General features: G+C 40.6%; 1 long non-coding RNA gene across 2 annotated transcripts; it reads left to right on the top strand.

Annotated features, from left to right (window-relative positions):
• The first annotated feature begins 22,116 nt into the window (after nt 1-22,116).
• On the top strand, nt 22,117-25,357 carry LOC128077726 (uncharacterized). Of its 2 annotated transcripts, none has more exons than XR_008205145.1 (3): nt 22,117-22,191; nt 23,070-23,327; nt 23,522-25,357. It is a non-coding gene; the product is annotated as an uncharacterized LOC128077726 (long non-coding RNA). The 2 variants fall into 2 exon arrangements; XR_008205144.1 differs by having other exon boundaries at nt 22,146-22,191; nt 23,109-23,327.
• Nucleotides 25,358-25,968: the final 611 nt, after the last annotated feature.

The following is a 25,968-nucleotide window of genomic DNA, read 5'->3' as shown; positions in this document are numbered from 1 at the left end:
GTTGAGTTTAAACCAGGCATGCCTTCTGTTGGCTTGTTCAGTTGATTTATTTCACTACGTTGTGTTCCTGATACTAATTACAAATGAAAGTAAAGGGATATGTTGATAACAAGCACAGCCTCTGCCTACATCAGGTACAGAGATAAATGGCTTTAACTTCTTTATATACAGCTTCTTAATTTTGTGTTATCTACATATTTGGGTGCAAACCTACATCTCTTGACTCTATCAGCTAAAGCAATGAGAAAACTTCACTCCTTAGAGCTTGCTTGCAGATTTCCTTTCTGCCTCTGCCTACAGACCAAGGAAAGGGAGAAGTGGTATTTCTGACCTGACTGTGGTAGCAGTGCAATGGCTGGGGCCAGTGGGGGAAATGGCAGGACAGCAAGAACTGTCCTGAGAAGTCACTGTCATTAAGTGTGAGCTGCCACTGTATCTTTAACTATTGAGATTTTATTGAGATTGATATTAGGTAGCTCAGATCTCCAGAATCAATACTTAGGTGCAATAGCAAACTTCTGCAAGTTAGTTTTTTTCATGTACAACTTGCACTCATTTTTGTCCTCTACTATGAATCTAAGTGAACAAGCAGTTCAATCTGATTAATATATTATTTTCAAATACCTATCAGGATGCATAGGTATTAAAAAAAGAATGTGATATGAGAACAAAAGAGAGGCACAGAAGTTCTTTGACCTCTGGGCTACATACACAGGAGAGAGGGCTGGAATTCACTGGTGTGCATGAAAACAGCAAAATGGCTTTAGTTCAAGTTTGAACAGTCAGACTGAGTTGTTGAATTTTTCCTTGTCCTAACAGTGTTAAAGAACCTAGATCAAATCCCAGTGAAATCAGCACAGAAGCTCCTTTCTCCATTAGTATTTTGGATCAGGATGGGGACTTCAGAAGGTCTATTTTGAGTTGAGAGATATACAATATATAACATCTGTCATATAAATATTCATATATATGCAAAAGTCACGTGTTTCCTAAAATGCTTGGATTTTAAAGTACACTCTTTTTAAAAGCTTTTTTTTAGTGGACCATCTATAGAATGTGGCATCTCCTGATGAAATCCTCAAATTGCAGTTGGCCACATGATCACTACTGACTGTTAAACTGCTTGTTCAACAGAAAAAAAAAAAAAAGCACAATTCAAATTTAAACAAATTGCATTTGAGTATTTTAATTTTGCATCTAAGATAATCTCTAGCCTAAATAAGCCTGTGAAAATTTGCCTCCACAAAAGGCATTTAATTTTTCAATGTGGCACTTTGGGGGCTCCTGCAGAACCTGCTTCAAGTAAGATGTTCCTGTAGTTGCAAACAGAACTCTGTTTTTATCTGGGGATGAGGGAAAGAGGCAGAATGGCGTGTGAGCCATTTCTGCCACCAGATTTTTATTTTAAAGACTTACACTTTGAGCACATCTTCTACTTCTATAGTCTTTCTCATTGGCTTCCAAAGCATACACATAAATAATCACATTTCTTGCTTTTAGAGACAGAATATTCTTTTAAAACCCCAAAGAGGCAATATGCAATAACTCAAATTAGAGAATGATGTTCACTCACAAATTATGCTTTAAAGAGACTTTGTGTTTTGCTATACATCTTGCTCAGAGGGAACTTCTACGTTCACAGATTCCAGCTGTGCAAACTGTAAACATTTTTATGCTGTAACTTTTGCAGAGTGAGGAGGTTCTCTGTATTTAGATTTGGTCCAAAGGAGCTGCCTCCGAAGGGCGACCTCTTGCACTTTCTATGCAGCTCTTTGTCCCCAGTGACAAATAAAGGACCACCAAGAGGATCAGTCTGAAACTTCAAATGGAAAAATGCATGAAATCTTCCTCTTCCAGTGAAGATAAAGGTTTGACATGTATATGAGGAAAGCAAGAGTTTTGCAGTGATGTGCTTTTCTTTTCTCCTTTGCCAGCTCAGATAGCTGCTGTGTGAAGGTTCCCCTGAACATGCTTATGCTCATGTTTAGTACATTTATGCCCAAGGTTTACTACAGGTAACTGTCCAGGTTTGATACCAATGGGAATTCTACAGAGACAGTATGCCTGAACTAATTTTCCACATACATGTGCTCCACAGTGAATGCCCATGTAAATGCTATGAATTTCCATCAGCATATGCTCCAGAAGAATCACTATGCAAGCAACACCTACCTTAATTCCTCTTAAAAACCCTTTTTTTTTTTCCTTCCCTGATGAACTGCAGTAACAAAAAGTGTTGCCTTGAACCTAGGAAGGATACTTCTCTGCAACTGTATCCTCATATTCTCCAACGGTCACTATTTATCAAGTGCTTCTCAAGGCAATTCCTCCTTCCTCTTTGATGCTAATGAAAGAAGTGGGATAAGAAAGCCTGACTCTTCCAGTGTCTCCAAATATAAAAGCTTCTCACCAGGATCATTGTAGGCAATTTCAGTGCCTGATGTAACATCTGCATTCACAGCAATTTCCAGCCGCCTGGTGAATTGAGGGTAGAAGAACACAGGGTGGAGGGTCTTGGTCAACAGATCAACTCCTTGACTCTTCCCATGGCTGACTTGCATGACTGAAAGTTCTTATTTTTCACCATTAAGAGAAATAAAAATTAAAGCTCCTTCATGAATTTTGATCTCCAGAGATTCTGCTTCTATTGATGATCAAGCACTCAGGGAAGAGAGAATTTCTGGAGTGGGCCGATTAATTTGTGATTTAATTTCATTTTTCCTTGCTCTTCCAGATGTTAATTACAGTTAATAACAGTAATGGAAAAAATATTTGGGAACAAAGAGCTTATAATTTTTATCTTGTTGCTACTCAATAACTGCTGTAGGTATAAATCAATATATTTAAGAAAAAAAATGCTGGTAATTAATGAGACAGCACTTTTTATGCACAGAGAAAGTGGCTTTTCTCCCATGTATCTAATACCAACTGCAAATTTATGCATAGCTTTGGAGGTCTGATCCCCTAATTCTTAATTTTGAAGTGTTGGAAAAAAAATGGGTGAGGGCTTGTAAACAAGATATATTTGGTCATTCTTCCAATGTACTTTGATCTATGTAATAAAGGTCAGCATTCAGTGCTTCATTCTACATTCTCCCAAATATCTAATTGCCTAATTATTGCATTATTTCACAGCCAATCAGTTGAAAGGGTTTGTATGGGAGCATGGCAGAAAAAGAGGGCTGTCAGTCTTTGGTTATGGTCCTATAGTTCTAATTCAAGAATTAAATATCTGTCTTTTCTAAAAGTCATTACATGATTTATTGGAAAATTGGTAGAAACAGCCCTGGGGGGTTGTGCTCAAAATCTGGTTTAGAAGAGTGGCTGCTAGCTATGACTTTTGATTTTCTTCTATCAAAATGAATAGCACTGCCTGTTTCTATGCAAATTAAATGTTTGAATGTATTTTTTTAAGACAGACTATATTTGTTAATTTAATTGGATTTCTTATGCAATAGGGTGATTTGTGTTTTGATTTTTTTTTTTTTTTTTTTTTCCTTTTTAAATGAGGAAGGCAAATTCTTCCCTAGAAGTGCAATACTGCTTTTTCTGTTGTTTGATGGCCCTAAAACGTCTGCAGAAATTGTAGGTCAAGAATTACAGCCACGGTAAATCATGCCTCATGAATGAGAAGTCGTCTGTGATTTCTCTAGGGTTTTTTTTTTTTCTTCTTTTTTTTTTTTTTTGGTCTGTCTTTAAAATGAATGTAATATTCAGAAGAAAATAAAGCCTCCTTTGGCATAATTGACATAGATATGAACCGTATCAAAATATTTATGACATTCCAATCCGACATCTAGAATTTAGGCTATATCTAGCAGAGCTTCTATCAGTAACCTCAAGAAAAAAAAAAACAACCAAGATTTATTCCAGATTATTATTTTTAAAAACATTATTAAATTTCTTTTCTTCATATAAAAATGATGATTACTTCTCACCACAAACCCCGAACGGAAGCAGGAAGGGGATGGGGCAGCTCCTGCAGCGCAGTCTCTGAGAGATGGTGCCCCAAACTCCTGTGCTGGGGAGCAGCTGGGGGTCACCCCAATTCCTCATCATAACTTATTCACCTCCAGCTCTAGAATAGCTGATCCACTTCTGGAAAGCTACTTGACAATACAAGTGATTGGCTTTTGGTGCTGATCTTGTACATGCGGCTAGAGGCAGACGAGGAGCAACCTTATGGTTTAGTTCACCTTTGTCTCTACAGAGGGCTCCTCCTGTATCATGCTTCCCAAGCTGAAGGCTTAGTAAAATCAGTAATTGCTTCTGCCTTTCTTTCCACCTTTCCTGCCAGAGTATATGGTAAAAAAGGGACAAAAGTAATGATGGTGGAGAAAAAAGCCACAAAAGGACACGCTTAAATGCAGAAGAGGAATTAACTTCAGTATTTATGTATCTGATAGATTATAAGAAATTTTATATTGTACTGTCAGCAGCTGGACCCGCATAATAGCCCCTAAAGGTTCAAAGAGCAAATAACAGGCGTATCAGATGCAGCTGGGCAGATACAATAGATTGAACATCTCCAAAGAACTCCCATTAGAGTCTGTTGGGTCAATAACCCACAAACTAAGAAGGATTTACATGATAGGCTGTAACAGCTGTTTGGAAGCCATTACATTTTGTCAATGCAAAATCCAGTTTTCAAAATATTGTGATATACTTATTTATGTGAGAGGCCCTAATGGCACTGAAGCTGCCATTCCAAGCTGCAGCATAATAAATATACGGCACCTAAGTTTGAAACAGAATCACAATAGGTTATTTACTTGACTCCTTGAAATAGCTCAGAGAGATGCCACTGCACTTCTTTGAATGAAACTGAAAACTTAGAACAAAGCAATCAGTGCATGCAGTGCAGTTACAAATATAATGTACTTGCACTGAGGAAAAAAGAAAAAGACAAAAATATCCTTTTCTACATTACTCTGCCATGCATTCAATGGTGATGCTGGAAATACTGGAGTAATGTTGTGAGCCTTTTCCAGGTGCAGCCAAACTGGATGAAATCTGTACAGGAGGACGGAGGAGATGCTGCTCTGCCCTCACTTCCCATCACTCTTTGCTCAGGGTGTCCAGAAATTAATTCCAGTTCAGTTAAATTTAGAGCAGCCTCAAAATTCCTCTAATTGATGCCAGGGAGAGGGACTTTCTGTGCACCAATTTCATTCTTTTCTTTGACAGCTGTGCTCACTGCACTGCTGCAGAGAGAAGCCTGCACCAGTGGAAGTAATCAGAGGGAAAAGAGAGGGGATTCCCAGTTTTTATTGACCATTTCTTTTGTGCCAGGACAGCGGTATTAATTGGGCACAGAAAACAGCAGGGTCTAGCTCCATTTCCCCAGATGTTTGTAGGGTAAAATGATGCAAAAGTAGAGCATACCAAGAATATTGTTGCAGTTACACGCTAAATCTGCAAAAGACCTCAACATTAAAAATTAATCTCAGGACTTTATTATTCCTTTGTAACTCAGCACTGCAATGATCTCTGTGTAGCGGAGGTCTCTGCAGTGCTCATATGTGCTCTTACGCTCAGGCAGAATGCCATGAATTAAGGATGGAGCGCAAACCTTGCCTTTGAATTTCCTGGCTTTTGTTAGTTTGTGTCATAAACTCAACATTATTCAAATCTAGGGTTTTGTGTTTAATATTATCAAACGCCTCCTCATCAATGCCAAGCCTGTAATTGGTCACAGTGAATAGGTGATTAGACAGATAAAGTGCAATTGTGATTGTAAAAACTATCACCAGGTTTGCAGAGGACAATAATTATGTAGCTTACAATGTTTGAAAATATTGCCTAAATCTCTCTCCCACATGTTGTTTGTGATGGAAAACAATTACACAAAGGATTCTTTTTCTAAGCTGCCTCTGATTCAGATTTGCCTGATGAATGGTCTTTATACTGAAACCCAGAGCATTTGTTCCAAGTAAATTATATGTCACTGCAAATGCAAAAGGTCTGCTTCACAATGTTTATTGGGATAAATTAAATCTTCTAAAGATGGTAAACAGAAGGCCTCAATAATTATTCACTTCTGTGTAGTTTAAACTGAAAAGGATGTTGCAGTTAGGAGGATGGAGATGAGGCAAAAAACACTCCCCGCATTGTGTTAACAACATAAGAGGTACAATAGGGAAATTTAATTTGATACTGATCTACATGAGGCACAACACAGCAACACAGTTTCAAATGCTACTTTTCTAATGGCAGCCTTTGAATTGCAAATCTCCACCAAACCCACCTGAATCATTACTTGAACGCGTTCCCAGTGAAGTCAAGGAGTTCTCTCATTGGCTTCCAGAGGGCAGGAGCGGGCTCTGCCTCCTTGTGATTTCAGGAGGTAGACATAAAATCCAATGGATGCTTTACTTGGGGAAGGCTTGATTCTACAAGGTGACTGGCAAGCAGGCAGCTTGACAAAAAAGACGCTGCTGGCCTTTGCTGCAGCAAGCCCAATTTCTCCTTGCACTGAAAGGTCAAATCCCAGAATAGTCTGCAGCCCTTTTGTAAGTGCTTTTCTCAGAAGGGATACTTTTGCCAACTGGCACTGATTTGAAAATGTTCTGTCACTTCTGTGGGCCGTCCAAAGAGTGACAATCTTTCATTGAATGCTGTTGGGCCCCCAGTGGAAAATTGCTCTGAAGATGGCAGAGCCTTTCAGAGCAGAAAAGCCTTTGGTGGGTGCTTCTCATCACACCTCCAGCGTCACAGAGCTACATGCCATGTACCAGCATAGAAAATCTCTGGTGCCTTGTCACATCATGTGAGAACACTTTGACTCATAGGGAAAAAGATTCAGTGGGCCATCTTTGCAATTATAGTGTATTCTCCTTCAAAAAAAATGGATGAGGTTTAACAAAAGCAAGTGTAGAGTCTTGCATCTGGAGAGGAATAATTCCATGCACCAGTACAGGTTGGGGGATGAGCTGCTGGAGGGGAGCTCTGCGGAAAGGGACCTGGGTGTCCTGGTGGATGACAGGTTGCCATGAGCCAGCAGTGTGCCCTTGTGGCCAAGAGGGCCAATGGCATCCTGGGGTGCATTAAAAAGAGCGTGTCCAGCAGGTCGAAGGAGGTGATCCTCCCCCTCTACTCTGCCCTGGTAAGGCCTCATCTGGAGTACTGTGTCCAGTTCTGGGCTCCCCAGTACAAAACAGACAGGGATCTCTTGGAAAGAGTCCAGCAGAGGGCCACGAAGATGGTGAAGGGCCTGGAGCATCTCTCCTATGAAGAAAGGCTGAGTGAACTGGGTCTGTTCAGCCTTGAGAAAAGGAGACTGAGAGGGGACCTGATCCAGGTCTATAAATATCTAAGGTGTGGGGGGCAGAATGGCGAGGCCAGACTGTTTTCAGTGGTGAGTGGAGACAGGACAAGGGGAAACGGCCGGAAACTGCAGCATAGGAAGTTCTGCACAAATATGCGCAAGAACTTCTTTACAGTGAGGTGAGGAGCACTGGAACAGGCTGCCCAGGGAGGTGGTGGAGTCTCCTTCTCTGGAGATGTTCAAGACCTGCCTGGATGCCTACCTGTGCGACCTGCTGTAGGGAACCTGCTTTGGCAGGGGGGTTGGACTCGATGATCTCTGGAGGTCCCTTCCAACCCCTACAATTCTGTGATTCTGTGATTCTGTGATTCCTTGAGACTATGAAAAATATATGGGAGTTTTTAAGACTGTTGGTTAATTAGTTTATGATAGGCTTAATATATGGCGAGCTTAATATAAAATTGGATCTTCAATATTTTCAACACAGGTCAGGTCATTTTAGCTGATCTAGTAGTTCATTCTGGTAACTGCTGGAATATTTCTAACTTTTCAGACAGTTAAAACTCTCTGAAATCTCATTCATGGGTTATTCAGAAATGTCCCATGGGCTATTAAAATGTCCTACAGAAAAATATTAGCTGTTACTCAGCTACACTGTAGTCAGTATTAGACTATTTCTGAAAAGAAATAAAAAGAAAAAAAATATTTACTTTGCTTTTAACCCTTGTTTTGCATTTTAGGTGCTTGATTCACTGCAGCACTTCTGGAAAGGTCCTCACCACTCTCCTGCTCTTCTTCAGCAGTCTCAGCTACTCCTTGAGCTCACATTCATGTACATTCCCATTCAGAAGCTCTATGGTTGGGGTCATATCTGCTCTTGAACACTTCTGTATTTAAACATACACAGTTGCTCAGAAAAATGTACGTGTTTGCAGGATTTGATGGTTGGATTGGATGATTCTAGTGGTCTTTTCCAACCAGGACGACTCTATGATCATATGATTCTACTTGAAGGCAACAACTGGCTCTTTGTTTGACCCTCCAATTCTCAGTACACCCCAAACATCTACCTTGAAAATAATGGATAGAAATCAGAGTGAGAATTTTAGCTGTGTTGTGCAGCGGGGGGAGGGCAAAGAGGTCCTATAGCAGAGCAGATTTGGGGAGGTTGTAGAGATCTATGGGCACATGCACGTGTGGAGAGGACAGGCCATAGAAAGCAGACGTGTGTTTCATTGCTTTGAGTACTGCTGGTAAAATGCACGTGAACACATACTGCATATTCACCTCTGAGGATGGCACAGACAGTATTTATGAGATGTGGATACTCTCTTTTAATGTTTGCTGCACTTTGTAAATCAAAATACACCTCTGTGAACTCAAGGTTTTTCTCCGCTTAGCAGATGGCCAGAGGAAGCAATTATGTTGTATACCAAACAAGCAAGCTTCTCTTTGCAAAACAAGTCACTAAAATCCTTTATTTGTGAACAAGCGTTTATTAATGACCTTTTTGAATTTTACTAGTGAGCCTCGCAATAATAGGTGGGCATTGTTAGAAATGTAAATGTAAAGAGATAAGGAAATTTTCAGGCAAATCTATATTTAATTTCAAAGAAAGCTGCTCTCTTCTAATGACCCTGTTTGCATGGATATCTGATAGTAAAGCTAGGGGAGGGTCACAGTAGATAAAATCTAACAGATCACTGAATGAAAAACAAATATTTATTTTCTCTTTGTCTCTTTGGGACTCATTTGCATTAAAACTGAAGCATTTCCAGAAACCGTTGGTGAAAATAAAAGCTCATTTATGCATTTAATATTAGGAAAGCACTTTGAGATTGAGGTTGTATAAAAACTGATTCCACTCTGCATCCTCGCCTTTCCAGGAAGAATACCAAGCAGAGAAAAATGCTACAGACATTTGGTCTGTGTATACCTCAAATTTGCATTTTATTGCACCAATGTATTTTTATAACTGTATTATAGATATCATTGTCACACTTGGCTTCTTTTTTGAATTCCAGCTCCTATCCTTTGAAGCTGTTTGTCACTTATTTTAACCTTGAGCAATGTCTCATAAACAAAACACCTCCCTCTGTCCATGTTGTCTGACTACCTGAAGCACTCGGGAGTTACCTCTACCAGTCTCCCTGTATGGTGCTCGCAAAACCTTTTGTTCTCATTCAGAGACTTCTTTTAGAAATTAAAAAATCCCATCCCATGGCAGATGCATTTTACTGAATAATTTGTTTGAATTTGCTCAAGTCTGGGAAACTTGAGGTCATCCATTAATTTTTTGAAAGGGTAGGACTGACAACAGATCCACCCAAGCCCATTTTGCACTGTGATGTCTCAGCAGAGACAAGGTTGGCCCCCACCAGCATGGCATGGGCAGCTCTGGCCTGTAGCAGAGCTCTGGTCCCTGCATTTGGTGTCACTGTGCCCATTGCGGTTGCAGTGTCCACCCTTCCCTTGTGGAACAGAATGCAAAACACTGAAGGGGATGCTGGAAAACAAGATGTTTGTGCCAGGTTATCTTGCACGCTGTTTTATTTCTAGCATTGTTACGTTTGACACTCAATAAAGTTAGAAAATGTGATCAGCTCACTGAGGTGGCCTCAAGTTTTATTGTCTGCTAGATGGGAATAAGCATGGTGCATAATTCAATTGTTTTGAAAGCTCTAATTCAGAAAGCCATACAAGCATATATTTCTTCTAAACGAGTATCTGATTTATTTTTAAGTGATCCAAGTTAAAAAGGATGGAAGTTATACAGTCATCAGGAGCTCTTAATGAAATTTCACATGGAATAGCATTTCATATACAAAATAATTAAGTCTCTGTGTTGATTAACCTGAGTCTTTAGTATTCCTTTCTGAATGGCAGCTTCAGTCTTCAGATAGATTGCCTTTGAAGTCAATAGGAGAAGCTGCGTGTTCGTCAAAATATGGAAGTTATCTTTGTCATTAACCTTGAGAAGCTTCATCGATTATTGGCAGTAAGTAAGATCTGATGGTTTTAGAAAAATAACTGCTTCAAAAACAATTTTCAAGGCATATTTGACAACGAGTTAAATGAAGCCACAAAAATACGGGATGGATATGAATTGGTGCAGCTAGCTCAAAATAGTTTTATATGGCAGTTCAATTAGCTTTACTGGTGTGCTAAAGAAGGCAAAAATCTCCATTTTGCCATTTCCCAGACAAAATCAGCATCTACCTGTGATGTAGAAATTAATAGAAGCAGAGAACCATCTGAGTACCATGATGACACTCCAATAAGATCGTAGTGCTGAGAAGGCACCACTACTGTGTTGCATTTAAACTCCTTTGCAACTCAGCTGTATTTGAAAATGTGACCATATGATTATAACTCAACAGGGAGCTGCACATGTTCCCCGTGGGCTTGCGAGATGTCAAAAAGTGTTTCTGAAGAGATTTCCATTCCACTTTTTTTTATTTGAAAGGACTTTGCAAACCTTGATGAGTTTAGCTGCCTAAACAGTAACCTACTGCAATCTAAAGATGCTGCTTCTCCAATAGATAAAACAGTATTAATTTCAGTCTTTTTGAATGAGTGTTTGGAAAGTACAAAACTGAGAAGTTTGGGGACTCTGCATTTTGAGCTTCTGAACCATTAAGGGCTGCATGTTTAAACTTTAACTGGCGGAACTGCCTTTCTTTCAATTTTCTCAATATATATTCTACACGATAATGCATTTTTTAACAAAAGGAACTGTGCTATCACTCAACTCAAGGCTTTCTAAGATTAAGTAAGTGTCTGGCCTACTTTACTTTGCCTTCATCAGAGATGCTAGAAATAAAAGAAGTCTCTCTGAATGCTCTGTCCATCTGTTTCCCAGCAGATGATAACATCTTGTCTGTCTTAGCAAGTTTCAGTAGGCCCAAATATTGGAGATTTGCAATTTTCTTTGCAAGCCAAGTGCATTTCAGCTCCTGCTATCTTTACTTCTGGAAAGTGTCTGCTCTTTAAATTCCTCAGAGGATTCTGTGCTACATTCTGTGCTAGAGCAGCCTTCTTTGCCATCTTCCAGTCCATGCTGGAGCCTCTCTAGCTTTGTATCTCCCCAGGACTCCTTTCGAATACTCTGACATATCTCTCTGGTCAGTCTCCTTGCATAATGTATGTATTATGGGACATGAGAGATACTGAAGGTATGGCCACAAACCATATTCCTTGGTCAGTGTTTTTGTAGGGATGTGTCAGCTTTTTGCCTTGGAACAGAACAAGCCCACAGCAGTTCAATTAATGACAAACAAACAACAACAACAAAAAAAACCAACAAAGGTGAGTTATGTGCCATAGAAACACTGGGTGAAAAATAATGATAGAAAGGATGGTGTACAGATATGAAGAATGATGCAAAATTTTCATGCTCTATTACTTGATGATCAGTGAACTCCTGACATTTAAGACCTAAGCCTATGGTCCTGAGGCAGAACATCCAACATATGGAGGGGTTTGCCTAAGCAAATAGTATAGAGGTGACCAGTTTCAGTCAATGTGCATGAGGCACACTTTAGCCATATGTATCCAGCTCTTCCTACTTATTAAGATGTGACCCTTCCCCTGCTGCAGGATCATCCCTTATACTGTGATTTGCAGCAATTAATTGGTCTCCTCTAAACTGACTAGCAAATCCATATACTACTGTAATTACCTGAATGTAAAATATTTAGGAAATATCTATCATGCTCTTGGAAGTCTCAGGTCATTGAAAGAAAGCCAATGAAATTGCAAACAAGCTGAAGGGATTGGATATCAGCTACATTTCCTCCCCCCTCCCTGTTCTCTTGGCTCCTAGCATTTGTCTCTAGGGCATGACCAAATAGTGGGCATGTGTCATAAAGACATTTATCATGTAATTACAGCTTTAAGATCAGTTTCTGTTGATGCGAGATGATTACTGTGTATTTCACGCCTTTCAGGTTCCCAGCTGAGATTCAGAGATTTAAGGACATGAGATATATATATATTTTAAATTTATGAGATGGCCATTTAATTAATTGGAGCATAAGAGTTCAGTCAGTGACCAAATCAGAATCCTGCAAAACAGAGAGGACAAGATGTTTTATGAAGTTTCAACATTTTTGACGCATAGAAGTTGGAAAAGCAAAGACCTTTGTTTCCTCTCCAAGGAACAGAACGTTTCTGTGGAGCGAGAAAAATGACACATCAAATTAATTCATTGTGAAACCTGATATTAGAATAAGAATACTGTTAAAATGAGTCTATTTTAGGCTTGACTTAAAATGTATTGTTCTTCTGTGTCTCAGTGCCATTTCCATATGGCTTACATCAATACATGCATTTTCAAATCTAGGCCCAGGCGTTGTGAATGTGATTCCTTGAATTCATTTCAAGATTTTATACTGTGTTTTTATTTGACTTTATGTTTCCAAATGCAGATCCAGTTTGACTTGAGAGGAACCCTGTCACCAAGGTGATCGTGCAGTTGGTTTTTCCAATGTTTTTAAAACTCACTAAATTTCGATGAGCTTTTTGTTGAACTCCTATTTCTTCTGATGCTGGCTCAGCAATTGGATCACCCCAGTGGCTATTCAAGATAGTTAGCAAGCCTACATTTTAGATTAAATATACAGCAAAACAGTGTTGCATGTCATCACAGAAAAGCATTCCTGAGTGCTGGAGGGTTGGTTGGCTGTTCTTGCAGGCTGTTCTCTCTGGCATTGAAACACCTGTCTGGGTGCAGTCAGACTTGTGGGAGGCCGGGATAATGGATGACGAATTAAGTCCGAAGTCTTCTTCCTGAAATGGGGTTGGCTGGCCGAGCTCCTGGATGTCACAGCTCCTGCTGTGCAGCCCCAGAGATAGTTGCTTGTAGCTCCTCCAACCCTACTGTCACAGCTTCAGATGCCATTTGTTTCCAAATCACGAGGCACATCCTGTTGTGATGTTCTGATTCCGCTCTTGTTCTTTGGGGAATGTACTCACCTTGTCAAAGCTACTGCAACAACATTAAAGAGAAGGGAGCTCTCACAACTGAAGCCAGCAGCCCTATTTTCTCCTCTGCTAGAGGAAAGCTAAACATGCAAATCGGGCAGTGGCTGAGGACTGTGAAAGGACAAGCAGGGAGGAAAACAAAGAGAGATGAGTCCTGACAGCAGAGAAATTATACCTGGCTTCATTTGAGGGCACAGACCGGGCCCTGGCTGCCCCAAGATCACTGCACACTGCCAGCCAAGCTGTTCTCATGCTTAATTTACAGCCTGCAAGGTTCGTGCACCACCTAATGAAAAATCTTGATGGGAACTTTGCAGGAGAAAGTAGGACAGTTGGCACATTATTCACATTTCAACAGAGGAGGGGAGAGCTCTTTTTGCCATGAGAACTGACCTCATGGTGCTTTGACCTGCACAGAAGGCTGTCATCGAGGCTTTATGATCATTCCATTTTGGACTGTAATGTTATGCTGAAAGAAACACTGGACTCTATTATCTGGCTTTGCCCTTTCCATAATTCAACACCATGTTTGCAGCCCAGCAGCAGTTTGAGAAGTTTGAGAAGTTTCTGTGGAGGTGGTCCAGCCTTAATGCTGAGTATTGCTTGGTGTCAGCAGCATCATTCACCCTGGATACATCTCGTGTGTGGGAAAAACAATAAGAATTACCTCAAGATTACTCGTGTCCTCAATTAGAAATTGTTTATCTCCTGTGACTTGTGTTGTTGGCAGCTGAAATGGCTGTTCACACTGCAAGTGGCCTTTTATTCACCTGCCTTCAAACACCCAGAGGCACCAACCAGCACTTTCCACGAGGTCCTCTCTTTCTCTCTGAGACTAATGTTACCAAACATATCTTTATTCTCACTGATTTCAGGTGAAGCTTCTTTCTCCCATGAATACCCATCTGCCACATCTCCATTCCAGAGGCAGAGCATCACTACCCACACCTGCATCTAAACACTGTGACTTTCTTGACAACACCAGGAGTTTCTCACAGTCCACATTCAGAAGTTCCCATGGACAGAATTACACTCTATTCACTTGAACTTTCATAGTTTCTAAAATCTCATACGATCTTTTCCAAACTCCACATTTTCCATATTTTCTAACACATTTTCCAAGTTCTTTGGAGCAACCTCTCAGGCAGAAGAGTATCTCTATATCTATAGCTATAGTCCCAGGTAATTGAATTCCTCTACGATTTGACATTGAATCATGTTCTTTTTAAAAACTAAAGTAAAATACAAAATAAACATGACTACAGAAGTCTATTTTGTTTGACACAGGTCTCAGTAACAGAAAATGGGTTTTTACTCTGCTAATAAACTAATAGAGTTTCCCTTTCCTATGATGCACACTATGGTGCCTCAGAGGTGAATTTATCTCCCTACATCTCAGCACTTTAAAGCAGTAATAAAAGATGCTGAAGGCTCTGTGACTTAGGAATATGTCTAACTAAGAACAATTTTCTCACAAACCAATTTTCACCCTCTTTTAGAAACTGGTATATGGTTAATATTTAATACCAATATATTCATGAAAAATTCAGCTGCTAATAAATGGGACTTATTTGTTTTCTACCATTTAAATTGCCCCTACTGCCATCTTAAAACTGTTGATAGACGGACTATCTAAGCAGAAACAAATATTCATTTGTTATGGATTGTTTCGTGTTTGTATAAGCTGGTTAGCCTCAGAGGTGCGTCCCAGCTTATGCTGTTGCAGGAACGTCAAGGAAACAGCAGTTTCTATCTCCCACATGCTTTTCAGAGGACAGAAATCCGCTCTTAGCACCAGTTGGTGCAGGGAGGTAACTATCGCGACCATCGCTCACAAGAGCAAATTCATACCAGCAAACACTTCAGTGGTGTACTTGGTTTCTGGACTTTCCTCGTCCTTTCTTACCTGCTGGCATCACATAGAGTGGTGTTGTGCATGAAACTCTTGCTTATTTTGCTTCTCCTGTGCCTAGAGATGCAGGGTTATATGTCGTACTTATTAAAATGGAAACATAAAAACCACACTAAAACCCAGATGCTGCTTTCCCATGTCCTCTGAACTGCCTGGTTCAGTCTATCAAGGACAATGACACTCTTCACTTAGAAGAGAAGTGTCATCCTTTCAACATGTTTTGCCTCATTGCATCAAAATTCCCCCTTGCCCAAAGTTAGCTCACATTTGGTTCTTTGAATACCCAGGAAGGTAACATGCTGTCATTTCTTCATAGATTTTAAAAGAAAAATCTCTGTGTAACAGTTCTAACCTCATATCTCTCTCTCTCTCTCTCTCTCAAAAAAAAAGAAAAAGAAAAAAAAAAGAAAAAATATAGTAATAACAGGGGAACAGGGGGAGAGAGAAACATCAAAAGCAATTTTTCTTTTCCACATACCAATGTGGTAAGCCCTGATCCCCGATGTCAGGCTTTTTGTGGTGATGTGATTCAGACCCCTTCAGTGTGGGGTGTTAGCTCTGCATTTAGTCTTCCTAGACTGCGACGAGGGACACCGATTACTCTGGTGATTCTAGCTAAAAGCTGCGGGAGAGGCATTAGAATACAGGAAACGTATAGGGGAATGCAATTTCAAAGTGGATGAAAAATGTGTGAGTGGATGAACATTCAGTTAGATAATTACGGCTTAGGTTTAGTCCTGAATTTTCTTCGTCTTTACTCCAGGGAGAGCCTAATGGCCAGACCTGAGTTTTAATGGCAACATTTGGGCAAAAAGTATGGCTATTATGTGAGCAAATGTAGCACTTTATCCCAGAGGAATGGATATCACCTTCAGTGTCAAAAGTAAGGAAGAATCAACTCAGCCATGTGAGCTATGAAAGTTTTGGGTGGTAAATCCTAGAATGGTCCTCTCTGTGGGGAGGAGAAGGAGATGGTGTCAGAGAGCACAAAGTGCACAGCCAGAGATGTGTGCCCAGCATTCTGTTTGCCAGTTCCAGTCACCTTGATGAAGTTAGCTCAGCTTCACCACAACAGGGGCAGAGAATCAGGGCCATAGTTTATGCAAAATCAAGTACTTTAGACTAAAAGAGAGACGAAGCTAAATGAAACGGCGAGCACCATTTTCATCATTAGATTAGTTTCTCACGTTGCTGGTTCTTAGAACAACAAGAAGAACTGTAATATTGACAGAACATGGTGATGCATTGGGAGAAGAAAATACTCCACTTTCTGAAGAAAACAGCTTCAGGTAATCTGCGCCAGTTAACAGGTCCAGTTGGCTTTTCTCAAGTGGGACAACAGGGATGGAATCATAAAACAGCTTCGTGTTTGTATAAGAATGATATATTTTTAATGTTCTCTGGTTTTTGGTTCAACATTTGTTGGACAGAACACTCTGTCCCTAACGCTTGCTCACGTTTACAGTGTGAAGGATGTGCAGTGGCTCCAAGGAGAAAGCCCAAGGTTGCCTCCTACCAGAAAGCTTACCTCCAGAGTCAGTAGAGAACTCATGAAAAAGAGATTTATATTCCAGCATTAGAACCAACATCTTCCGCCCTTCCTATGAATTCATCCTGCCAGGAAGAGCATCCTCCAATGAAACTGAGTACAGAAGTTCAAAAGGAGGCAGAGAAAGAAGCTGTATCTTGGCCTCCCAGATCTTATACACTTATCCAGAAGAGAGAATTATAGCTTGCTTCTCCTGTGCAGAACTCCAGTCTCACCACTTCCTCAATAAACCACAGAATATCCCATGTTGGAAGGGACCCATAAGGATCGTGGAGTCCAACTCCTGGCTCCACACAGGGCCACCCAAAAATCGGACCATGTGACTGAGAGTGGTGTCCAGGTGCTTCTTGAACTCTGGTAGCGAGGGGCTGTGCCCACTGCCCTGAGGAGCACACAATAAAAGTATCCCTAAACCAGCATGGCTCATGTAAACCCACTTTACACAAAAGTTGAATATGTCATTATTTTCATTCTTAGTTAAGAAAAAAAGCAAGAATAGAAAGCAGAGAACAAGATTCATTCTGGATCCCTCCATTTCAGTTCAGCAGATGAGCACATAGAGCACTGTTGTAACTGCTTAAAAAGCTTCCTGTGGCCCAAATTACCATTGCTGTGGTGTGTTTGAGAGTAACTAAAGGAGCAAAGCAGGGTGTAATGGACAAGCGCGTGGCCTTGCCATCAGGTTGAAGTCTCCTTCCACATCCAACCTGGACAAAGGTGGGACAGAGGCAGGAATCTTGCTTTTGCTGCCTTTGACATGGCTCTTGTATGGTTTTTACACGGCTGGAGAAAGGATCTTCAGGTTTTCTGGACAAAGCCTCTGTCGTGAGATATCTTGCGCCACCTGAAGCCCTAAAAGCTTAGGATCATCCAGATAGCTGCCCACACCACCTGCCTGTCAGAAACGACCCCTAATTTTTAACATTTCTTTAGCAGAGAGTAGTGGTGACAGAAATGTACAGGCATCACATTGACAAACTTCCAGAGGGATTTCCCTCATTATTTACCATCGTTCCTCGTATTCTTTTGGCTAGGAATGTGATCCCTCAAACAATCACAATCTGAATGTCCTTAAACGGAGCCGATGTACTGTACTTAATAGCCTGGTGACTCCTTGGATTAGACTGATAGAGCTGGTGATGAATAGGGTAAGAATAGTTAACAGCCATTCTTAAACAACTTTGAGTGTCATTAATTTTGTTATAGGACAGATTAATCTGAAATGTCAGGACTTGCTGTACTAGACCTAAAATTGTATTTTCAAACCAATTTTAACAGATTGTATTTCACTCTTGACACAAAATTCATTTGCTTGCCTTAGATTGCATCTTTTATTGCAATTGCATCAAATTAAATCAAGGCATTAGATCCATAGAAAACTAAGGTGAAGTTAGAGGAAAATAGTTCTTTCCATTTTCCTTTTTAATACTTTTTTTTTTTCATAGAACAAGATCTAATGCTTGACCATAGATTAAAAAGAGCTTTTGATTACTGTATGTCTATACACCTAAAATCTAGACAGACACAGGGAAATACCTATTCTGTATGTTGGAAATAGATGAAAGAGCAATCAATACAGTCAATATTTCTTTGGCTGGCCTCACAACCTATGCTTTGAGCCAGTTTATTTAAATCAGTTTCAAATATCCACTTAAAGAGAAGCTGGGGCTGCTAATTATGACCAAAAAAATTAGCAGAAGTGAACTCAGATCCCACGAAGGCAACAAACAGAAAGATTATCCCTTCTAAAACCTTTGAAATTGAGTTTACAGATGCGTTACAGGGCCTTTGAAAAAGAATAATTTCCCCTCACACTCCAAGCAATACACTGCAGATAATAAATAGTTAGATCAATAATCTGCTCATAAGCAAACTGTGCAGAGAAATATGTTTGCGCAGAAACATTTCTTGAATAATTTTGAATTATGAATAAATTCGTGAAAGTACAAGTCAGTTCACAGATAATTCATGAACTGAAATAAGGGCGAAATTTGTCGAATAAATTATTCACCACAAATAGTTCCTAAGCTCTCCAAAGGACTATCACACTTCATTTATCTCTTGCCTTAGGGATAGACAAAAATACTCTGAAAAAATTATAACGAACCTGAATTTTTCCCTAAGAAGTTCAGATGGGAACATCTCCTTCCACAGTATTTTTAAAGGTAAGAAGTTGTTTAACAGCAGCCCTTCACAAAAGCCTGATTTTATGTCAGAGGCCTCTGATTTTATCTCAGCATCAGATATAATACGGTGCAGAAAGAGTAGCTGCAATTCCAGTTTCCTGGGGGCTTACAGCCAGGAGATTTGTTTTGTTATGAGACTTCCAGACCAAAATGAAAAACATTGGAATTTTTTGGTGTTTAGTCAAAATGCAGTTCTTAATTCTGTTACATGTTCTGCTTCCAAAAGGGAGCAGTGAATGCCTCAAACCTGCGAAGCCTGAGCACTCAAATGTATTTACATTACAGTGTTAGCCTGTGAAATTGTTTAGGAAGTTTATCTGATGGATGTCAACAGAAGAAAACCAGTCAGCTACGGGTGCAAGGAGGCCGGAAAATATCACAGAAATGTCATTAAAGTGGATCCATGGATCCCAGCAACAAAGCATGGACATCGTGAAATTCAGAGAGGGTAATGAAACAGAAGTGAGCAAAGTCCCTCTTAGCAGCGCTAAGGACAGGTTCCAAATCCAAAGGAAGTTATATGAAAGACAACCCAAACTGAAACCCACAGAAACCCAAACACATGAAACAGAACTTGCACCTGGGATAGTTCTGCGGGCCTTTCCTCTTACACTCCCATGGAAAGAAGACGCAGATCAATCTGTAGAGACAGAAAAGTTTTGTGTCGTACATGGATACAACATTAAATTATGTCAACTCCGATCTACAGCCTTTCCAAATGCCACCACGTCAAGGGAAAGACACCAGCAGCATTCTCCAGGGAAGAAGTAGGAAGGCATTCAACAGTGCGCTGGGCTCTCCTTGCTTCATCAAACAAAAAATAAATTAGACGGGTCAAACATTGTAGATCTAATCTCACTGTGAACCAAAAACATAGGAGCTCTCCTGCCACCAGAGCAATGGGGCCTGCAGTGACCCCACCATGAACTGGAGCTCACCAGCAGGTGCAGTCTGCAAGGACTCAATGTCGCATTCAAGTTTATTCTTTGTGCGCTCCTGAGAATGGCAGGATTGTGTTTTGAATCCAATACCCCAGGGCTTTCACTTGCTTTCTCACAATTACCTGTACAAGACGACGGGGAAGGGAGGGGGTGGGTTGGTGGAAAGAGAGAATTCTTCTGTGACATAGCAGGAACGGTCAAGGGCAGTTCAGATTAAAACCATGATTGGCACAGGCTGCAGAGAGGCTAAGCCAACGGAATAAAAAATAGAAGCATCCTGTTTAATAGAAACAAATTGCTCTCCACTTCTCAGTGACACAGATAGTGGGCCATTTGTACCTGCTGCCCTTTGTTGGGAACAACGGCAAGGAAATGCACTCGTCTCAAGCGGGGTAAAATTCTTTCTGTTGTATTTGGCTATCTCAGCCCGCAGAACAAGCACAGCAGTTAAGTAGTTGAGCTTCCTTGTACATTTGTTTGATTAAAGGTCTGTAACGCTGGCTCAGGTGGAAACAGCTCAGCTGCACGGAACTGCAATGAATGGAGGGTTTGTTAGTGAGCAGCCAGCGAGACACCGCCGAGCTGCTCTCCGAATCGGCCCCGAACAGGAGCTTGTTGTTTGGCTTGTTCCCTTCAGCATGGAAGCACAAAACTGTACATTTTCAATTACATGTGATGAGATCTGGGCTGGTTCGCATGTGTATATTCGGGAAAATGCTAAAAATGAAGGCGAGCTCTTTTGCACGTTGGCCCATGAAAACAAATATCCTTCAGATGTCCCTGAGTGCTCCAGTTAACACTGGCATTTCTAAAGGTCACAGTGGAGTGTGGTGGAGCATATTTATGAACTGACCAAATTGCAGGTTTTAATTTTGATCATAAATGGTCTGGTGAAAATCCAACCACCTGTGTAGCGGGTAGGAGAAAAAAAAACCCAGCCTTTGGTTGTGTTATTTACAAATCGTACAGTGGCACAGAGATGAGTGGCAGATCTCCCATGCTATCTCCATCCTGCTGGGGCAGTTCCCATCTCCTGCAGTCGGCCATAAGCTCCCTAAGGCAAAGTATGTGGTTAGGGTGAACTCAGGAGCAGTTCATCTGGCACTGCAGTGACCACGTGAGTGGACATACAAGCATCTCCTCACTGATGCTCCTTCCCTCCATTACTCCATATGGATGGACCAGTGTGAATAAGCTCAGCCATTGTGCAGGTGTAGATGTGTGTGGATAGGTTGAACAGATTACTTCCCCTTAGAAACTGCTCTAATGCCCAAGAGTTGTCCTTGACACAGGTGTTAAAACGCCTTTGCTTCTAAAATTTGACATCATGTAACCACTGTTATAATCAAAGCAGTTTCAACTAGTTAATTTTAAGGTACTCCAGCTGTAACTGAAGAAAGTTGAGCTCTTTTACCTTTCACTAAAAATCAAAAGAGTTCCTAGGAAATGGTTTTAGCAAAAAATTATGTTGTGAAAGAAATGCAAGCTTTAAACCTAAAGACTACACATTTAAATATGAACGCATAACTGTTCTCCAGGCTTTCAGGTTTGAGAATATATTTATTCCATTGCCTGTTAGCATCACTATGTATTTGCTGGGCATGATCTTTAGATAGTGTAAAATAGTAGCCTTCGAACTCATCATTGCTAAGGATTTGCCCTGACAACTCCTAACCTGTGGAGAAAGACATTTTAAATGTGAAATTTGAGTGAGGAGAATGCACCCTGCCCAAGTAAGCGAAGTATAGTGAGAAACAACTGAGAGTCATCCTTTTTTATGACTGGAATTTCAGGCAGCAGGACCCTTTCTGTGTTTATGGCTGAGCATGTCTGTTAGGAATTTGGTTTCTGGGATGACAAGAAGTTTCTTAGCTGAGCCACAAATGCCCACAGTTGAAATCTGCTTTGCAAAGAAGTCTTCTTGTGTTTTGCCTTCAGGTTGAGAATATTTCTGATAGTCAGAATTAAACGAAGCTCATCTCTATTTTGTATTTCAAAAATTAAACAGCATTTAACACTTAATCTTCCAGCAAGCAGACATACAGTGTAGCAGAGAGCTGAAAGGAGAGATATTTATGCATTATGGAAAATGAGGATAGATCTTTTGTATGCCTCACATATGGTAACTATTGAGTCACAGCCTGAACCACTGATTGAGCACCTGGGGAAAGGGCCCAGTCAGCCCTGGGAGGACAGGTGAAGGCAATTCAGCTGTGTGACCAGAAGGGATGGAGCCTGGCTGCACCTCTCTTAGACCTTATTTAAGGGCTGAATGGCAGTGGGGAGTGATCTCCTGTTGGGGATTTCTCCCTTGTGTTGTTTTCCTCACAAGTCTAGATCTTCTGAGTTGGGTGAGCACTTTTCCTTTATAACGCTCTATTCATACTAGTCCCTTTGCTGTTACACTCCTGTATTACCTTTCCACTGTGCAGATCTTTGTGATTGTAACACTTCAAAATAAGATTTTCTGTTTTTTTTTTTTTTTTATGATAGAAAATAATTTTAAATTAGGATGGAAATAACTGGAAACAGACTAGAAGGAAGTATTTCTAGGACTAGTGTAACTTTACTCATCCTATCCAATGGCTAATCAAAATCTGTGGAAGTTAATGATTGTTTTTCAGTTGATCCCAGTAGACCCAGGCTGGTCCCACATGGCATCACCTGCAACCCAACCTCTACAAATGCATCTTTCTGGTCAGAAAAATGCATCTGAAGGCTTACAAGGTTTCAAGCCTAGGTTTTCTTTGTTGAGACATCTGATTAATGTGTTCTTAGACTTTTGATTTCTACAGGCTGAAACTGGGTGAAAGCCAAGATAGGAACTTAAGCTGGGGATGCTGTCACTATTTTGCCCATTTTCATCACTGGAAAAAAAGCAATGAGGAAACCTATGGAGCAGCCAGCGATAGTCAGTTGCTCTGGAATGTGAGTGAACTGCAGTGGATGGACAGGAGTCCCAAATACATAGCTGAGGGTGGGCATGAACACAGAGTACCTGAGCTGTATAAAATCTCTGTATTGCAGGTACCAATAGAGGAAGGTTTCTCTAAGTGTTCTCTTTGATGTTCGCTTACTGGCTTGTATTTAAATAAAGGTGGTTTTCTTTTGCAGCAGCGCTTGGAATTTATGATGGACTAAAACTCAGAAACGAATTTATAAGTAAACCTACTCATTGGTTTTACTTCACAAAAAAATCAAATAGATTTTTTTTTTTTTTTAATTCAAGTAAATGTGGAATGATGTACTAACTTACATTGATGTACAGCGAAGAGCAATATTAAACTGACTGGAGAAGGTTCAATTTAGAGAAAAATGCCACCTTTCATCAGTTAAGAGGATATATCAGCAGATTGAAAGAAGGAAGAGCCATGGGAATGGGACTTGTTCCAACGGATGAGTACCCTGGTGTTCTGGTCCTGGAGCTGCACCCCTTGGTGTTAGCTGAGCTGCTTGGAGCCATGTCTGAGATTTTGAATGAGCACCTGTAAGACTCTCACCTCTTCCCCTTCCCTCTTTATTTTCCTCTCTCCACTTGTAAATGTTCTTCTTTATACACCGTTTAAAGGTGTGTTAGCAGGAAGACTCTCTGCAGCTGGTGTCCCTGCTTGTGTGCTTCTCAGTCTTGGCTGGAAAATGCCACGCGGACCACTCACTCTTTGGCAATTCTTATTTTCTCAGGATGTAAGCTGTAAAAATACACAACAGGAAGAGAAAGGAAGCAGTGGGGTGTTTCAGTTACACTGTGTATCTGCATGAAGATCATGTCAGAGAGAAGAGTGGAAGATTGGAGAGGAATGCCTGGAAAGCATGACAGCATCACCAACCCACACAAAAGGAAAATGTGGATGCCCCATCCTTGGAGGCATTCAAGGCCAGGCTGGATGTGGCTCTGGACAGCCTGGTTTGCTGGTTGGCGACCCTGCTCACAACAGGGGGGGGTTGAAACCAGATGATCATTCTGGATGTTTCCAACCCAGGCCATTCTATGAACAACTCTCATACACCCACACTTACAATCAATGTGCATTTTGAGCTGTATTCACGTTTACAGAAATTGATTCAAGGCCCCATATCACACCACAGCTAATTTCCATCGGAATACAATGTTTCCTTAATTAAGCAAGGCACGCAGCTGATGGCCGCTTGGTTTGACTCAGAAATGGCTAATTAGTTATCAAATCCCTTAATAGTTCATGCTGAAGATTCTGTCATTACTTGTTGCTCCTCTCAATCTTTATTATCACAAACCCTTTAAAAATGCCTCAGCAGAAAAAAAAACCACCGTGCCCATTAATCCTTTCCAGGAAAGAACGCCAGTACCAGATTAAGTCAAACTGGCATCTGAAGCTATTCTTTTCTTTATGTCACATAGTAAGTGGTCGGTAATCCACGTCTTAATCTCCTTGTTGCACAGCTTGGTTTATCGTAACTGATACTCCTGTGACTGCTGCAGACCCCTATTGTGTTACCTGCAGCACTCAGCTCTTCTTCCTGTTTTTTTCCCCTGGAATGTCTGATAAAGGCACCCTTGAAGTTGACCACAGTCTCCTGAGAAACAGCTTTTCAGAGAAAATGTGACTACTTTAAAGATGCGCTTGTGTTACTTTTGGCTTTTCCCCTGAGCAAAGGCTCAACCAATATTTCTGCTTTCTGACAACACGTTAATTTAACTGCAGGTTACAGAAAGCCTCCTTTGAATCCCCTATTCTAGTTCAATATATTTTTTTTCTGAGATGTAATTATACCTCATGTCAATGCTTGAACACCAGGAAAAAAATAAAAAGCTGCAAGAAGTGAAATTTCCCTTGACCAATAAATATGAAATAAAAATGCGGATGATTTCTCCATGTAGAAATGAGAACTGACATAACTATTTAGGTCCCCCAAAATTAAGCATTTCATAAACCTTTTGGAATTGGGGCCCTGGAAAGTTGGTATTCTCTAAATCTTAAGCCTTTGGGGAAAAAAGAGATGTACTAAGCTCCAGATTTCAGAGCTCAGAACAGTTGCTGCAGAAACTCAGCATCTTGATTTGTGCTTAACTACTTTACAGTTCACATATTCCTTGTTTGAACTTTGCTGGGTGTAGTAATTTTATTCGCGCTCGGGCTGGATTGGTTCTGCTTATTCAGACCTCGTTAATTATAAGAAACTGGACTCAAGCTCACATATCCCATTCACCCATCCTGCCCTCAGGGCAGTCAAATTATCTGGCATTTAACGAGGAGTTTTAGATTTTGTAACTTATCAGAAGTGGGCCCAGCAAGTGCTCACTGGTGAATTCAACGCAGAGGGACTTCTCTGGGACTTGCTTCAAAACAGACAGCAGAGCATCACAATTTGCGTAGAGCGAGTTGAAACTGCCGTGCACTTGGAGCAAAGGGGCTTTTTGTGCTTTGAGTCTTGCCTCTGCCAGCTTTACCGTGTGTGAGAACTTTGTATCTGCCCAGACTTTTGTGTATTTAATTACTCAGCTTCTGGATAACTGACAGCATCAATATTTTGTATCCTCAGACTCCCAGCCAAAGGGGGCTTCATTGGAAGGTGCTTCCAGCAATAACACAGTACCATTGTCAGCAGAGGTTATTTGATATCTATCAGTGTTAGCACAGGGACAGAACTAAATGAAGGCCATAGCAATCTCAAATACATATCAAAATCTCTTTGAGGTGCATGTGATGTGTCTATTAAACATATTAATGCTGCAGCATAGCCTTTGATATAACATTAATTCCTCAATATTATCCCTTGAGTGTGGTACTTGTGGCAGTTGGCTCAGTGTCTCTCTTTGTAGACCCCCTTGAGAACAGGTGCCTTGGTTAAACACCAACTAGCTTTCCCCACCGAGTCCACAGTGATTGCCAACTGCTTATGGTCTTCATGTAGACATGTTGAAAACATTCACTCTTTTCTTGAGCAAATGGAGTGGGTGTAGAACATATGTGCCCAAGCTGCTAGTTCTAAGTCCTTATTGCTCTCTTTTTTTCTATGTTTTCTTAAATATATATGTATATATTTATATAATATACTACACTGTATATTTTACATGTAGGCAAAGACGATTTCTCTTCACTCAATGTGATGGAGCCAAAAATTTGGACACTCAAGGTTTAGGATAATCACCA

The sequence above is a fragment of the Tympanuchus pallidicinctus genome, unplaced genomic scaffold, assembly GCF_026119805.1.
Source record: "Tympanuchus pallidicinctus isolate F22 unplaced genomic scaffold, pur_lepc_1.0 scaffold16, whole genome shotgun sequence".
Classification (NCBI taxonomy): domain Eukaryota; kingdom Metazoa; phylum Chordata; class Aves; order Galliformes; family Phasianidae; genus Tympanuchus; species Tympanuchus pallidicinctus.
The sequence above is the reverse complement of the archived record's forward strand: the minus strand, read 5'-3'. Positions and strand labels throughout refer to the sequence as shown.